Below are 16,929 nucleotides of genomic sequence, written 5' to 3'. Positions count from 1 at the left end.
TTATATTTAAATCTATTTTATTTATTTTTTTGTCAACTTAAGTCAATTCACACTTTAGAGTGTAATACCGTTATTTTCTCGCATATAAGCCAAATAGGTTACGAATCTAATGTCTAATTTACCATCCGAAGTTAACTCCATACATTATTTCTTTACGAAAAAGTATCAATCTACCCTCCAATGTGTATCACATGCAAGTAACGTAATTTAAATTGACGGAAAATTGAATATAGTAGCTTCGAAACTAATATTAGGGATGTAATTGGTAGATTTTTATAATTCAATGACTGATTTTTCTTAAAAAAATAAAATAATTTAGAGACCTAATTTTCACTTAAGTGATAATTCAATGACTAAATTGGCAGTTCACCTTTTAAAATATTGGGGCTTTTAGATCCAGGTCCAAAAACATAGATGGTTTTTAAGAGTGAGTCCAATTACCTAATTATATGTATTTATTTTTTTAATGCTCATTTTATATTTTCTAAAAATATTAAAAATCAATTAAAATCTTCTAATATTATGAATTTTCAACCCCAAAAGATATAATTAATATCATATAACAAAAAAATATATATATATATATATATTGACATAAATCTATTTGCAAATCATTCTACCCTAACTCAAGTAACAAATATATGAATATATATCATACCTATAAGTAAGATATGAAACTTAACTAAAAGGTAGAAAAAACATAATATATCTACAAGCAAGACACATGAATCTTACTTGATTATAAAAAAATATCTGTCATATAGGTAGATGAATATAATTAACCTATTATATAGGTTGACTATAAAAATAAAAACTAAAATCTATAAATGGGGTTTAAAACGGGATAAAGAACAAGAAAGAACAAAATAAATAAATAATCAAAGAGATAATTAGGAAGAAATTTGATTTTTATAATAAATCTTATCATTTAAGAGATAATTATTGATAATAAAATAATAAGATTTAAGGAATTGGACTTATTTTAATAAATTGGACTATTCCTACTATTGGCTCAAAAAATTGGACCCATATCAAGTTTCCCCTAAAATATTTTCTACTAAATTTTAACAATGATGCTAGTTCCGGTTACGTAGAAAAATTCCATGTTGATATCTTGTGATGAGTTTATCAAGTTGATTGTGTACGTAAATTCCTTTTAGTATTCTTAGCAGTATCTATAAATTATGATATTTTTGTGAATTTGATGTTAATTTCGTACTAGATAAGTACAAGTACTATCGTCTGGAAGTATTAGCTCTAATATGGCAATTTCTCAGCCTTTAGGCCATGACGTACGTAGGTGAATAGTAAGTAGGTTGGATTAGTATTAACACAAGAACACGATCTTGGAATGACACAAACTGTTTTACTGGTTCTGTATGAAAATGGTCCATTTCTTTTACATTTGTAATTCAATATTGACATAAAACAGAATGTTACAATCCAAACTCTTGGTAAATTTGCGTATTATACACGTTCATTTTGATATTAAACCGATAGATACATTTATAAACTCGGGAACATCATAAGTAAATCAAACCATAATTTACAAAACTTCTTAACACTGGAGATGGAAATGTTTTGAAAGAGATGTGATAGAAGTAATGAAAAACAGTTATTGAGCTCTCTTTATTCTTCCTCTGGATTCTGCTTTCTCAATATTTTATTTCCTTGATTCCTACATTGTTGACATTCAGTACATCATGATTTAAGTTGACATTCAGTACATCATGAATCCATGATTTAAGTTAACATTCAGATGCATCTCACAAGGATTCGAGTGCACTTGACCGAACTATATTGTAATTATTTTAACCAACTAGCACAAATTGGATGTAATTAGGATTATGTTAGTTGTGCCTGAGAATCCCATTTCTGTAACGCAAGGAAGAACCTTTGACGCTTTCTTTCTTCTGAGGCGCAGAGGAGGGGTGTGATGGGATATAAATAGAATCAGGAAGGAATGTGTAGACAACCAGTGGAGCCCTCACCGCATGAACCCCATCACTCAATACAACTGAACCAGATTTGATTGGCTGGTTTGAAACCTTTGGGCCAGTTACCTTCACTGTAAACGATTTCTTCTCCCCAACAGAAGAGAAAGAAAGGGTAGCTGGTGAAACTGAAACGGTTATCATGTCATCGGGTGTGTAGAAGCTTATGGTACAAGTTGAGTTTGGTGAGCCAACATTGGTGACTGTTCTTGGGAACTCAGCATTGATCTCTTGACCGTAGACGAGTGAAAGGGAGAATGAGGGGTAGTTTAGGTTCCATGCTTTGCCTGGCTTTGTGCTGCCACAACTGCTGTTGTTGTCACCGGTTAGGATTTTCAATGTGGTGCTATTGTAACCCTGCGTGCAGAGGAAATTTATGTAGTCTGCTTCGGATGTATCGAAGATGAGACCTGGATTTACTGCTTTAAGAGGGTTTATGTGACCAGACCCATAAGCGAATTCAAGGTTGGCGTGCTTCTTTGAGTCCATGACATGAGCTGTTCATGAGGAGAAACAAATGGTAGTTCAATAGAGAGATGAAATTAGTAACGCATTCAAGTATCAATTCCTATGCAATACATTTTACTCATATGGATTAAAACTTATAAATTAGGGAGATTAATGCATCTTTTAGTCCTTGAAGTTTTCTAGAATTTCCATTTATTCGTGATTTATAGACGCATAACCATAGCCTTGTGGTATTAGATATTGACTCAAAAGCAGATTCTTAAATTTTCAATCAATGACTGTGAGGCCATCTTTAACATTTTCAGTTTACAAAATTTCCATCCATATCTATATCTATGCTGTATTACCTAAGCTTAATAATAGTGTCTATTAACTATTAGGCACTGATAGTGCTTTTAGCCACTACATTTTGTGCCACTATTGTTACTGCTTATTGTTGTTATTGTCTTGTGAGTTAGTGGTTCAGAGGCGTTAGCACAATCCCCCTACTCGTCGAAAACACATGATGTCTAATTAGAGTTATGGACGCAATAGCAGCCTAAATTGAAGTACATTAAAGTAATGATTGTATGTTTCAGACAAAAAATTTATTGGGACGAAAATGGAAAGCCCGCGGTAACCAGTAGTACATTCTCCTTTGCAAGAGTACATTTAGTTTAGTTTGTTCATACCTGTGGTCATGAGGGCAGATTTGATGGCAGCAGCAGACCAGCTTGGATGAGCAGCCTTGATATAGGCAGCTGCACCACTAACGTGAGGGCAGGACATGGAAGTCCCTGTGTTTGACACTTCTTGTGTCGGGGTTGAAATCTTCAGAAGATGGTGCCACAGGAGACCAAGCAGCAAGTATGTCAACACCGGGGGCAGTCAGATCAGGCTGTACTGTAAACATTTATCCACATTCTCAACATATAATCTATGAAAAGTCTGAAGCGCATATATATATATATAATGATATGGATATTTTTTATCACCTTGAGAATATCTAGGGTTAAGGGGTTAGGTCCTCTTGAAGAAAACGATGCAACGTATGGTGCCATCGCATCCTTGTCAGTCTCAGGTTCTGAAACCAGAATTGTTGCAATTGGATTCCTGAAAAAAGTTGACATTGTTAGTTTATGAAATAAACTTTGACAAGAAAAAATATATATATGAAATTGAAGCTTGCATTAGTAATTGTATTTTACCCTTGTTTAGAGAGAAGTCTATGAAAGATATACATACTCTGTGGATCTGATATATTCCAAAACCTTTTGTCCATCTTCTACAGAGAGTTGTGTTACAGGTGACGAGAAACTGTTGGCAGTATCAGTGTCCAAGTCGGTCATAATTGTTCCCACACCACCAGCTATTCGAATGGCAGAACCATCCGTGGGAGGATCACAGTAAACAATCTTCCCCTTAATCATGTTTGCGTTCAGGCTCCCGGGAAGACAATAGCCTGCAAGCTCTGAGTTTGCACCACTGGAGAAGTTTACAGCATCTCCTCCGAAAATTAAGGGATATGACTTCCCATTAAGGTCGAAATTTTTAATCGAAAATCCCTTCAGTCACACCATTGCTGATTACTGTTAGTAATATGACTTAATTATAATGATACACAACTGATATAGAGTAACACTAAATTATTTGTACCATCTCAACTAATCGTCTTGTGTGGTACTATATGGTGAGTCTCGTCTTTAACAGAGACATAGTACACTAGATGGTCAGTTTAGATGGTACAAACACAGCAATGTAATTGTAGTGTCAAACTCACAGAGTAAACTTGTCCATTCCCAAGAACTGCTTTAGCGGTAAATCTTCTGTCGATGGTGCTGGCGGCAACAGTCAGAATCCAAGGCGCATAATTAGTAACCGTAGTGGGGTATGGCCCGTTGTTTCCAGCTGAACTTGAGGTCAATATACCTTTTTTCATGGCGTGGAAAGACCCGATAGCAATGGGGTCGTTTAGGTACTGGAGTGGTTTATCTGAACCAATTGAGGTTGATATAATGTCAACTCCATCAGCTATTGCATCATCAAATGCTGCAAGGATATCTGCGGCCGCACAATCTGCTATCCAGCAAACTTTGTACACAGCAATCCTAGCATTGGGGACTCCACCTCTTGCTGTTCCGGAAGCTAGTCCAAAGTAACTTGCTTGCACGTCACGGCCTGCAGCAGTCGAAGCAGTGTGGCTTCCATGTCCTATGGAGTCTCTTGGCGAATGGAACTCGGTGCTGTCATAGTCGTCTTCACTGTTGTAATAACGGGCTCCGATGACTTTGCTGTGATGTCAAAGTGTTCAATTAGTTGAGAATTTAGATAAAGATGAGCCAAACAACATTGGTTGCACACAGATGGCTTTATGTTTATCGTCTCAATAGGTCCAGTATGTTATTATGCGTGACTAGCTTGGACTATACTGGTACTAGTTTGGAGTGGCTGGCTTGGCTCAAGTTGGACTAGTTTATATTGTGTTCAGTGCAACGCCACACTAAGACCTAAAACTAAATCATTAATTATAACCACTTCTAAAAGATTATAATGATATAACACTACTCTAGAAAGTGCTCAAAACCTTTTTGAATCGTGCGCAAACCCCCGGGAAGGGTCAAAATATAAAGAATAGTGCGCAAACCCCCGGGGAGGGTCAAATTATAAAGAACAAAAAAAGAATCTTTTAATGGATCAAAATCTATTTTATACCGTTTAATTAATAAATTATCGTTATATTTAATGGAAACTCTTGGTAATTACTTTTAGTTTTAAGTTTTTGAAAAAATAAAAACTACAAACCATAGAAGCTTTTTCATTTATTTTTTTTCTTTTTTATTTTTATTTTTTTTCTTTTAGTTCTTAGATGGCTTTTTAAAATGAAGGGGTTTTCATTTTTTTTGAAAACTAAAGGAGTTTTCAGTTGTAAAAATTGAAAACGAAATGGTTCCTACTTTGCCTGTTTTCTTTGTTGTAAGTTTAATAGCCTCTGAAAGTTATACCATGTAGTCCAATACAGTAAAAATACATCTTTTAGGGCTCACCAAAAACAAAAAAAATCCTGAACAAGAAAGCTCACTTGTTGAAGGTGAAGTTGCAACCTACGCATTTACCCTTCCATTTTGAAGGTGGAGGGCCAAAGTCCTTGTCGCTAAAGCTATCTATTGAATTTCTGATATATTATTTTCATGAAAACTTTACAAGGTTTAAGCAAGTATATATGAAAGGGACGGAAAAGGAAAGGAAAGGGAGCAGCTGGAAAGCAACCTCCAATCAGTCCTTAGATCACTCCTACAAGGACTACCAACTATTTACAATAACAAGTAAACACAATCCCTTAATTCTAGGCTACAGCAAGCTAGAAACAATATCTTGAATAAAACCCTAGCCTTTAGCCGAGAGTTCTACATTGAACAAAAGATATGACTTGATTGATTTGTTGCAGTTGGATCTCTAAGCCTTAGCTGCTCCCTGCTCCTTATCAGTCAATCTTCCAACATTCCCCCTCAAGCTGGATCAAGAGGGTTCCTTGAGCCAAGCTTGGACATAATGCACAGAAACTGAACCGTAGGGAGAGACTTAGTAAAGATATCAGCCAATTGATCATGACTGTAAGTGTAATGAGTGGCGATAACCTTGGATTGGACCTGGGATCGAACATAGTGATAGTCCACTTCAATATGCTTCGTTCTTTCAAGGAAAACAGGATTAGAAGCAATATGCATGGTAACTTGATTGTCACAGAACATAGACATGGGTGCATTGCTTGGAAACCCTAGATCAAACAGAAGGCTTTTCAGCCAAACAAGTTCACAAGCAGTGGAAGCCATGGCACGGTATTCAGCCTCTGCGCTGGATCGAGCTACAACACTTTGCTTTTTGCTTCACCATGTTACCGAATTGCCACATACAAATGTACAGAAGCCTGTAGTTGACTTGCGATCAAGAGAATTTCCCGCCCAATCAGCATCTATATAACCCATGATGGCAGTGCTATCATTCTTTTTCATAAAAAGCCCTCTACCAACGGACCCTTTGAGATACCGAAGAATTCTTTTCACAATATGCATGTGTCCTAATGTAGGAGCATGCATAAATTGACTGACAATACTCACAGAGTAGGAAATATCAGGACGCGTTATTGTGAGGTAGATGAGTTTGCCTATCAACCCTTGATATTCAGTAACATTGCAAAAGAGCTTACTATGATCATGAAGACAGAATTTACTATCCAAATGAGTGCGGGCAGGTTTGCAATCCAGTAAGTTAGATTCCTTCAAAAGATCAAGGATGTATTTCCTTTGATTGAGAAAGAGTCATTTCGATGATGTTGCAAGTTCAATATCAAGAAAATATAAGCGTTCCCAGGTCCTTGATTGCAAATTTGCTTCGAAAAGCAAGCTTGAGAGAGTGAATTTCTTCAATATTGTCACCTGTCACTATAAGATCATCAACATAGATTAACACAATCAACTTTCCAACTGAACCAACACGGATAAAAAGTGAGGAATCAACACTGCTCATTTGAAAACCAAATGCTTCAAGGACCGAGCTTAGTTTTGCATACCATGCACGTGGAGATTGTTTCAATCCATAAATGGATTTGTGCAGTCTACAAACCATGTCAGGGTCATGAGATTGAGGGTGACCAGATGGTAGTTTCATGTACGCTTCCTCCTCTAACTCACCATGTAAGAAGGCGTTCTTCACATCCATTTGATATAGAGGCCAAGATTGGTTCACAGCAATCGATAATAAAACCCTTACAGTGTTCATTTTGGCAACTGGAGCAAAAGTTTCCTTGTAATCCAAGCCATATGTCTGAGTGAAACCACGAGCTACCAAACGAGCCTTATGTCTTTCAATGGTCTCATCCGTGTTAAACTTGGTTTTGTACACCCAACAACTACCCACAGCTTTCTTTCCCTTGGGAAGTCTAACTATGCTCCAGGTTTTATTGTTATGAAGTGCTTGTAGATCATATTTTATTGCATCTTTCCAAACTGCAAGTTCATTTGCTTCTTGAAATGTTTGAGGATCATGAGTGTTGTCCAAGCTGCTAAGAAAGGAAGTATGAGATGGTGAAAAATGCTGGTACGAGACAAAATCTCTGAGAGGATACCTAGAGGTGAAGGTGACATAGTTATGTAAGCGAAGTGGGGGTTGTCTATCTCTGGATGGGTTACGTCTAATTGGAACCTGAGGTTCAAGATTTGTAACTGGAGAAGGTGATAATTGTGGGGATATAGGTAAAGTGACATGAGGTGTGAGAGTCTCTTGATAGTAAGGAACACTAGGCAAAGGAACCAAATCACTTAAGAACTCCCCCTGATCTACATCACTCAATTCCTTTGAAAAATAAGGAGTGTTTTCATCATGTTGTACCATATATTGGGCTTCAGTATTTGGGTTTCATTACTTAGCCCATGATTCATGTAAGAGGGGAGGAAACCTTTATTCTATAAATGGGTTCCCTCACACTCACTTAAGGGGGAGAGACAACAAAGGGAAACACAAAGGGCAGCACACAGAGAGCTCCCTTGCTTGTCCATTGTAATCCACACATTTACATAGTGAAATGGAATCAACACCAGTGTGGACGTAGCCTCAACTTGAGGTGAACCACGATACATCTTGTGTTATTTGCTTCCCTGTCTCTATTCATTTATATACTTATCCACACTAATGACCAGAGCAACCTAGCGAAGGTCACAAACTTGACACTTTCTGTTGTACCAAAGTCCTCGCCGATTTTGTGCATCAACATTTGGCACCGTCTGTGGGAATCGACACGAAAAACTATGTCGGTTCTCTCTCAATTTTTCATCTCACCACCGTGAAACCCTCACAACCTCACCACTATCCACCGTGAATATGCAAAACCCAAGAACCCAAAACCCCTCTTTGTGGCCACATTCTGCAAGCAGCCTAGACATCCCCACGGTGAAGCCCTTACAACATCCACATCTCACTCGGCACCGTAGCCTCAACCACGAGGCATCCACCACCACAACCCCACTTCCCTCTCACGACTGTGATTTGGGTGAAATGGACCAATCTACGAAACTCATACAAAACCACAGTCGTCGCACCGCCAGAAATTTCTCTTGCGGCCGCCATGCGCAATTGGGGGCTTTCGCTCCGTCTCCCTGCGACACCACCGCTATCCTGGAATCGGGGGACTCGGACTGCCAGTTCCCCACTCAACCCAGGTGACGCCGGTTTGGGAAAATTCGTCGAGAATAGATGAAGGTGCTGCAAACTCGCCACGGCTACCAGTGGAAAACCAACGAAGAAGATAAGTCTTCTTCTAATTCATTAACTAGTTTATTATTTAATAATTTATTATTATTTTGTGTTGGTCTTGTTACTGCAACGTTTGCTTTACAACTGTGTATATTCTTTAACAGGAGACCACATCACTTATATCACACTTATATTTTAGTGCACAGTTAGCAATATATTATTTATTTTTATGATCTGTGTATACATAGTGCGGCACCTCACAATATATATATATATATACATATATATATATATATATAAACAGTGCGTCCCCATTGTCATTATATTAAGGCTACATGACTACTACTGTGTGCTTATTATACCGGGTCACATCAAATACTATCATTATTTTATTACTATTATATTTGCACCACGAGACCCTTATCACCTTATCATCATTTTGAAAGGGGAAACTGCTTTTTGAAAAGTATCAAGTGGAAAAGCAGGAGTTGCTTTTTGACAAAAACAGTGGAAACGCCAGCATGATTGTCTAAATGAACGAGAGGACATGTTATAATAATATGTTTTACATTATTATTAATGGTTTATCACCTGACTATTTCCCATAACACGTAGCAAGTTTGACCAAATTACACTTCTTATTTATTTGAATGTTAAGGTGACATAACTTTGGTGATTCATGGCACGGTACAATATACCAAGTTATATATATTTACATGTTCCTTTTGCTACACGCTACCATGCTTGGAATGCCTTTCAAATTTGTAACTCGTATTTCACTAGTGATCGCACGAATTTACATAGTCAATTACTTGTGCAAATATTTATTCATTGCCTAGTGATATGTGATGCCTTTAACTATGTCACTTATGCAACATGGGATTTACCACACAACTTAATAAATTATTTATTTATAGTAGGCACATAGTACAATTTTTTGCCTTGACAAACTTTGTCAATTTGATTTATTCATTATGCGTTCATACTTATACTGTCATTTATTGTCAGGAATTATTGAGCAACTAGCTCTATTGATCAACATTGTCACTAATTAAAGAAGCCTACCAACTTATAGATCGATGAGCCACATTCTTATGGTGACAAAGATTTAGTCTGAACAGTAATCTATTGTTTGACCGGACACCCACTTCCTCGGACACTCGTTCATTTGGACACCTATGTGCTTGGACACCCGCGAGCTTGGACACCCATTCGTTCGGGCACTTATGAGATTAGACACCGTTAAACTTAGACACCCTTGAGCTCGAACCCCGACTCAAAGACCCGACTTGTGGACCCGATCCGCGGATCCGACACATAGACCCAATATGCGAACCTGACAAACAGACCCTAGGCATGTCTAGAGTTAACTCATAATGAGCTCACGCTGACGTCGAGTGCATACTCACAATGAAGAACGCCACAAGCCGAGCCGCCTCGCAACGAGCATTGCCTCCAGCCGAGCAACCGCCTCGCCTCGAGCATTGCCTCTACACGAGCAATCTTGCAACATGTGCTACCTCTAGCTGAGTATTGCTTCACGTTAAGCACCGTCTCAGGTTGAGTACTAGTTCTAGACGACATCTAGTCACTTCGGCCCGCACATGGATTGAATTTGAAGTCTCCAGCCAAAAGACTTTCTTAACTGAAGACTTGGGGGACTCCTGTTGTACCATATATTGGGCTTCAATATTTGGGCTTCATTACTTAGCTTATGATTCATGTAAGAGGGGAGGAAACCCTTATTCTATAAAAGGGCTCCCTCACACACACTTAAGGGGGAGAGATAACAAAGGGAAGCACAAAGGGCAGCACACAGAGAACTCCCTTTCTTGTCCATTGTAATCTGCACATTTACATAGTGAAACGGAATCAACACCAGTGTGGATGTAGCCTTAACTTGAGGTGAACCACGATACATCTTGTGTTATTTGCTTCCCTGTCTCTATTCATTTATATACTTATCCACACTAATGACTAGAGCAACCTAGCGAAGGTCACAAACTTGACACTTTCTGTTGTACCAAAGTCTTCGCCGATTTTGTGCATCAACACATCAAACCTCGCATCCCTTGAAACCATAAATTTTCTTGTGGTTGGATTGTAACACTTGTAATCTTTTTGAGTAGATGAATAACCCATGAAGACACATTTTGTTACTTTGGGATCAAATTTGTCACGATGGAAAGGTTGGTTATGAACAAAACAAGTGGAACCAAAAACCTTCAAATGTGAGAGATCAATTTTTCTTTCCTTTAGTACTTCATATAGAGATTTGAAAGCTAATACTTTACTTGGTAGTCTATTGATAAGATAAGTGGCAGTGAGCACTCCTTGTGACCAAAATTTTTTGGGCACATTCATAAGAAACATGAGTGATCTTGTCTTCCCAAGTAGATCTCTATTTTTTTCTCTCGGCAACCCCATTTTGATGGGGTGTGCCAACATATATGGTTTGATGCAAGATGCCATGAATACTCAAATATTGAGACATGCTATGGGACATATACTCAGTGCCATTGTTAGATCTTAAGACATGAATTTTCGATGAAAATTAAGTACCAACTAGTTTATGAAAATCTTGAAAAACATTTGGAAGTTCACTCTTATATTTCAAAAGATACAACCAAGTTATTCTCGTAAAATCATCGACAAAGGTTACAAAGTACCTATATCCATCAAAGGAATCTAGTATTGGACCCTAAATGTCTGAGTGAATGATTTCAAAAGGATGACTGGCTCTAGAGGTCGAGGAATCAAAAGGCAACCTAGCTGACTTAGACAAGTGACAAACATCACAGTGTAGCTTGTCTTTACAGAGTTTTGGAAACAAAAAAGACATCACTTTCTCAGAGGAATGTGCCAAGCGTTGATGCCAAAGTTGTTGATCTTGAGAAACACTTGAACTGACTTGAAAAACCTTGGGATCCTTGGTGTCTTTAGCTAGGTAGTAGAGACCATTCAAATAGAAACCTCTACCAATCATTTTCTTGGTGGTGATATCCTGAAAGATAACATCGTGAGGAGAAAAAATGGCTAGGCAGTTTAGAGCATTGATGATGGTTCCTACTGATAACAGTTTGAAAGGAAAAGAAGGAATATAAAAGGCTACTGACTCTATGTGATTTGAAAGTAGAGTGACTTTTCCCTCTCCTACAACTGAGGCACCTTTACCATTAGCTAAGGACACTTGAGCAGGTTTTGACAAGGTTTTAAAATCATGCAAGTTGGTAATGTGATTTGTCATGTGATATATGGCTCCTGAGTCTATAATCCAATAGTCATGTTCATTACTGGCATCTAAGGCAGTTAAAAAGGCACTTGAAATATCTGGAATATCTTTCTGCGAGATATGATCATGTTCAGCTAAGAAGCCAGCAAATTTTCCAAGTAGGGCTATGCTCTTCTTCTCGTCAACTGTAGGAGCTTCATCTCCATGGTTATGGGCTTGTTTGTTATGGAGATATGCTGCAAATTCATTAATTAGTGCAGTAGGATTGGCTATGAAGTTCACCATTCCTTCGATTGAAGAGGCAGCTGCATGATTTTCCTTGTACGCATTGTTGTGCAGGCTTATTTGTGGACCCTTTGTTTATTTAAAGAACTTGGGCTTCAATTCTGGATGCAGTATCCAACACTTGTCTCTTGTGTGCCCAAGTGTGTCACAATAGCTGCACTCAGGTCTCTTTCCCTTATACAGTTTGCCCTCTTGGTTGTTGCTGGAAACATAAGCCCTTGTTTCGGAGATAGTGGCTTTGGTCTCCTGACTCATGACCTTTTTTCTTACTGTTTCCCTTTGGATGATAGCACAAACACCAGTGAATGAGGGAAACACAGTGTTCATCAAGATGTGGCTTTTGAGATCTTCATATTCTGAACCTAAACTTACCAAGAGCTGAAAGATCTTGTCTTCTTCAGCTCTTTTGGTCAACACAGTGGCGTCAGTGGTATGAGGACAATACACATCGAGCTCATTCCACATGCTTGTAAGACTGCCAAGGTGTTGCACAAAGGTTTTTTCCCTTTGTTGAAGACTAGAGATATCTTTCTTGAGTTGAAAGACACGTGCGATATTGTTTTGATTTCCATACATCTCTTCAACTTGTTTCCAGAGATGCATAGATGACTTTGAGTAACTGAAGATCTCAAAAATCCTACGCTTCATGGAGTTAAGCAGCCAAGACATGACTAGCTGGTCTTTACAAAGCCATGACGCATAGGTAGGAGAAGAAACTGTAGGTGCAACGATGGCGCCATTTACATAGCCTAGCTTTGATCTCCCTCTAAGTGTAAGTGAAATAGCACGAGTCCAAGGAAGATAGTTGAACTCGTTCAACAGAACTGAACAGAGACATTGATTAAGGTTAACTTCAACGTCGGTTGAAGCTGAAGCAGCCAGTGAGCTTTCAGCTTCAGAAGAACCGTCTTCAGCCATCTTGGCTTAAAGCACAGGAAACTCAGCGGAAATTAAAGGAGCAGGAATTTAGGGTTCATGCTCTGATACCATATTGAATCTCTGATATATTATTTTCATGAAAACTTTACAAGGTTTAAGCAAGTATATATGAAAGGGACGGAAAGGAAAGGAAAGGGAGCAGCTGGAAAGCAACCTCCAATCAATCCTTAAATCACTCCTACAAGGACTACGAACTATTTACAATAACAAGTAAACACAATCCCTTAATTCTAGGCTAAAGCAAGCTAGAAACAATATCTTGAATAAAACCCTAGCCTTTGGCCGAGAGTTCTACATTGAACAAAAGATATGACTTGATTGATTTGTTGCAGTTGGATCTCTAAACCTTAGCTGCTCCCTGCTCCTTATCAGTCAATCTTCCAACACTATCAGATTCTGGCCAGATTCCTAGATTTATCCCAAGACAATTACAACGGTTTGAAATTTTTTAAAAGGAGATGAATAGTGTAAGTTTTCGATCGGTTTTTTGTTTTTTTTTTTAATTTTTTCTTTCTTCAGTTTTACCTGTGTCTAGAAGCCCAGCAATAACTTCTCCTTCTACAGGTGCTCCAAGTTGGCCTTTGCTGAAACCCATGAAGTCCCATGACCTTGTTGTGTGAAGCTTTAGTTTATGGTTTGGAATCACTGAAACTACACCTTCCATTTCTGCAAAACATGTTATCTTATTATAGTTTGAAATGTAATCAGAAAAAATGATACTTATGTGTAATACTTCAATACTTTGCAACAAATTTTCACTGCGGGTTAGTAGCCACATGTTTTCGGCGATATTCTTACCTGACAACTTTGTAACTTCTTCATCAGATAACCTTGCAGCGAATCCATTAAAGCTCTTCCCATAACTATAGATCAGTGACTCTTTGGCCGACAATGTGCTGCAATTGGGGAACACAAAAATGCTTGAGATAATATTTTAAACAGTAACTAAGGTAGTTCAGCAAATGCCTTGCGCTAATTGTAATGTAGTGTATGCCCCTTTCTCCAATGTCTCTCTCCTCATGTGACAGTTACAAAAGAAGACAGAGATAGAGTAATCACAAGAGAAGAAAGACAGAGCAATCTCGTGATGAGAGAGATAGACGAATGAGGTATAAACTCCATTGCATATAAGTCTCTCATTATTCTAATATACAGCATATTACAATCTCGTGGTGAACCGCATTCCACAATGTAGCAATTTGGAATATATCAAAAAGAAAACTGTATTGTACTATCGTTGAATAGTGTTCGTAACCTTCCAAGTGCACTTTGTAGCATGGAATGGTGAGCGGATGCAACAGAAAAGCCTCCCTGAGGCTGTTTTCCCATGTACACAATGTGAACCTATCCAAAAGGGATAAAATTACATTAGTTAAATTCATCAAATATGCAAATACAGTTCCATTTTTTTTTAGAGAAAATTATTTTGTCTACCTTCCTCTCTTGGCCATGGCAAGACAGCACGAAAACTGCAAGAAAAACTGCGTAAGGAAGAAAATGCAGCATCGATGTGGCCATCGAAACCAACTGACTCAGACTGAAGTGTACAAAGTTGATGCGTTTGATAACATGATCCATTCGCATAATTATATATGGGCAAAAAAAATTTGAAGATTGTAATGTCCACGGACTGCAGATTCCCCTTGTACAGCTCAACTACAGTACAGGCCAAGTCTAGCTACATGTTGCCAAAACTGCCTTCTATTCGAGTTCAAATTTTGTTTCTTTCACAGACAGTTGTGAATATGGCTCTCATCGGAGTTCGAATCTACCTATGTAAATGCAAAGCAGTGTTTAAAATATTCACAAAATTATCGATATTTTTGTCAAATTATCCGAAAAATCAAGGATCGATATATAAAAGGGGATGAAATGCAAACTTTACTCTAGATCGAGGAGATAGACGAAAATTAATTAATATCGATGATATTTACTGATTCACTACAAGAATTTTTCCGGAACCCATTGCGGATTTGGAACTTTTGAATTCTTTTTTTTTTTTTTTTTTCCTGAAATTCTTCTCTAATTTCAACTAAATCTGAATGAGTTGATATACCCACCTCTTTGCAAATTTCCATAACTCCCGTGGAAGACAACCGATATCAGTCATATCGATTGATATCGATATTTCTGTACATTTGCTACATATCCATCTATATCGATATTTCACACGCTTATGTGAAGTCATATTGTTGGGAAGATGCATTACGTACCTACAATCCGGTCAGAAAATGTACAAACTAATCTTATCCTTACTAAACCCGTAAAAACAAAATTTGGATCCTCGATGGATCTTCTTTGTAAGAATTCCGGAAATCCGTGAATCATATCCGTTCATCGTATATTGTGCAGTCAGAATTCATTTAAAATATTTTTATTTAAAATTAAATATAAACAGTATCTAACCAAAAATGACCTCACAATGTACGATGAACAGAAATGATTTACGAATCCCTAAAATCTTCACCAAAAGGACCCGGAGAAGATCCTGTCGGGTAAAAACATACTTTCACAATCGGAGGAGGATTCTCTCCCCTCCTATTCCCATCCCCTTCCCAACCCTCCTCTCACATATTGTTTTTTGTCTTATTGTCTCTATAAAAAAATCAATATAAGATGTTGAAGTGGCTAAACCGTAATCGTTCAAATAAGAGGGGAGGGAAAATGAGAGAGATTAGGAAATGAGATAATCCTCCTCCTTTGCAATCACATTGTAGGGCAGCTAATATACTTGTTTTTAACGCAATGACAGCTGAAGTGTACTTGTTGCACCCTTTACTTTAACCATGCATATTTATGAAAACACACTCTAAATCCAAATTTTTATATTAAAAAAGACAAAAAGTAAGTTCTCATATCTCATTTTCCAATTTCATTTATTAAACCTTATTCATTTTCAATTTTGTATTAAAGTTCTTAGGTTTTTATCTATGTCATTATTTCGATATATAAAATATTTACATGTTAGTATATTTAAATTATATAATAAAAAATTATTGAACCATTTTTAAATATATTCATTTAAAATTAGAAACTGTTATAGGCCTAATTTATTGAATAATATAAAGGACAGAGAGAAGGAGTGCAGCGGTATAAAGAGAAAGAGAGAGATGTGTAATAGTGAGGTATGTCTTATTTCACCCTATTATGCCTTTATTTATAGTGGTAGGGAATGTAAATTTCTTACCCCAATAGGATTACAACTCTAATAGGATAATATCTAGTCTAAGAGATATAGTAGAATCCCATAAGGATATTCCAGATATGATAGAATTTACACGACCGCATTCCTAATCTAATAGGAATGCAACACTCCCCCTTGAGTGTGTAAATACTCAAACAAATGGCACATCAGATCTTCAGTGATGAAGTAAGTGCAGTTGATGAAGTCGTTGCCACAATGAGCGAATGCGAGTCTTAAATCAACGGAAGAATGCATAAAAGGTAACACTCACAAAACCTTGCTATGGTAAAACCCAAGGTGAGAGAAAAACCCATAGACTAAGGAAAAAAGTGAGAAGTTGCATTAAGTCAAAACAATACGTCTTCTGGACGCAAGTACAAGAGCTCACAAGGGTATGATCAGCCTAGAATGGATGTCTCGTCAAAATCTAGTTAGGTAGCAAAAATCTAATGGGAAAAATGCTTCTAATCGTAAGGAAAAAGAGTACATTAAGATCAAGTGAGTATACTTTTAGATACTCCCCCTGAGTTTGACAGAACTTCCAAATGAGAACTACAAGCATTGCATATGAATAATTAGGCATACCAATTCCTCGAACAAGC

At 37.5% G+C, this 16,929-nt stretch overlaps 1 pseudogene; it reads right to left on the bottom strand.

Moving 5' to 3' along the window:
- Window positions 1-1,801: 1,801 nt before the first annotated feature.
- Window positions 1,802-14,721, bottom strand: LOC137710029 (subtilisin-like protease SBT4.3; annotated as a pseudogene).
- Between the last annotated feature and the right edge of the window lie 2,208 nt (window positions 14,722-16,929).

This window comes from Pyrus communis, chromosome 6 (assembly GCF_041283825.1).
Source record: "Pyrus communis isolate YQ-2024b chromosome 6, ASM4128382v1, whole genome shotgun sequence".
In the NCBI taxonomy this organism is placed as follows: Eukaryota; Viridiplantae; Streptophyta; class Magnoliopsida; order Rosales; family Rosaceae; genus Pyrus; species Pyrus communis.
The sequence above is the reverse complement of the archived record's forward strand: the minus strand, read 5'-3'. Positions and strand labels throughout refer to the sequence as shown.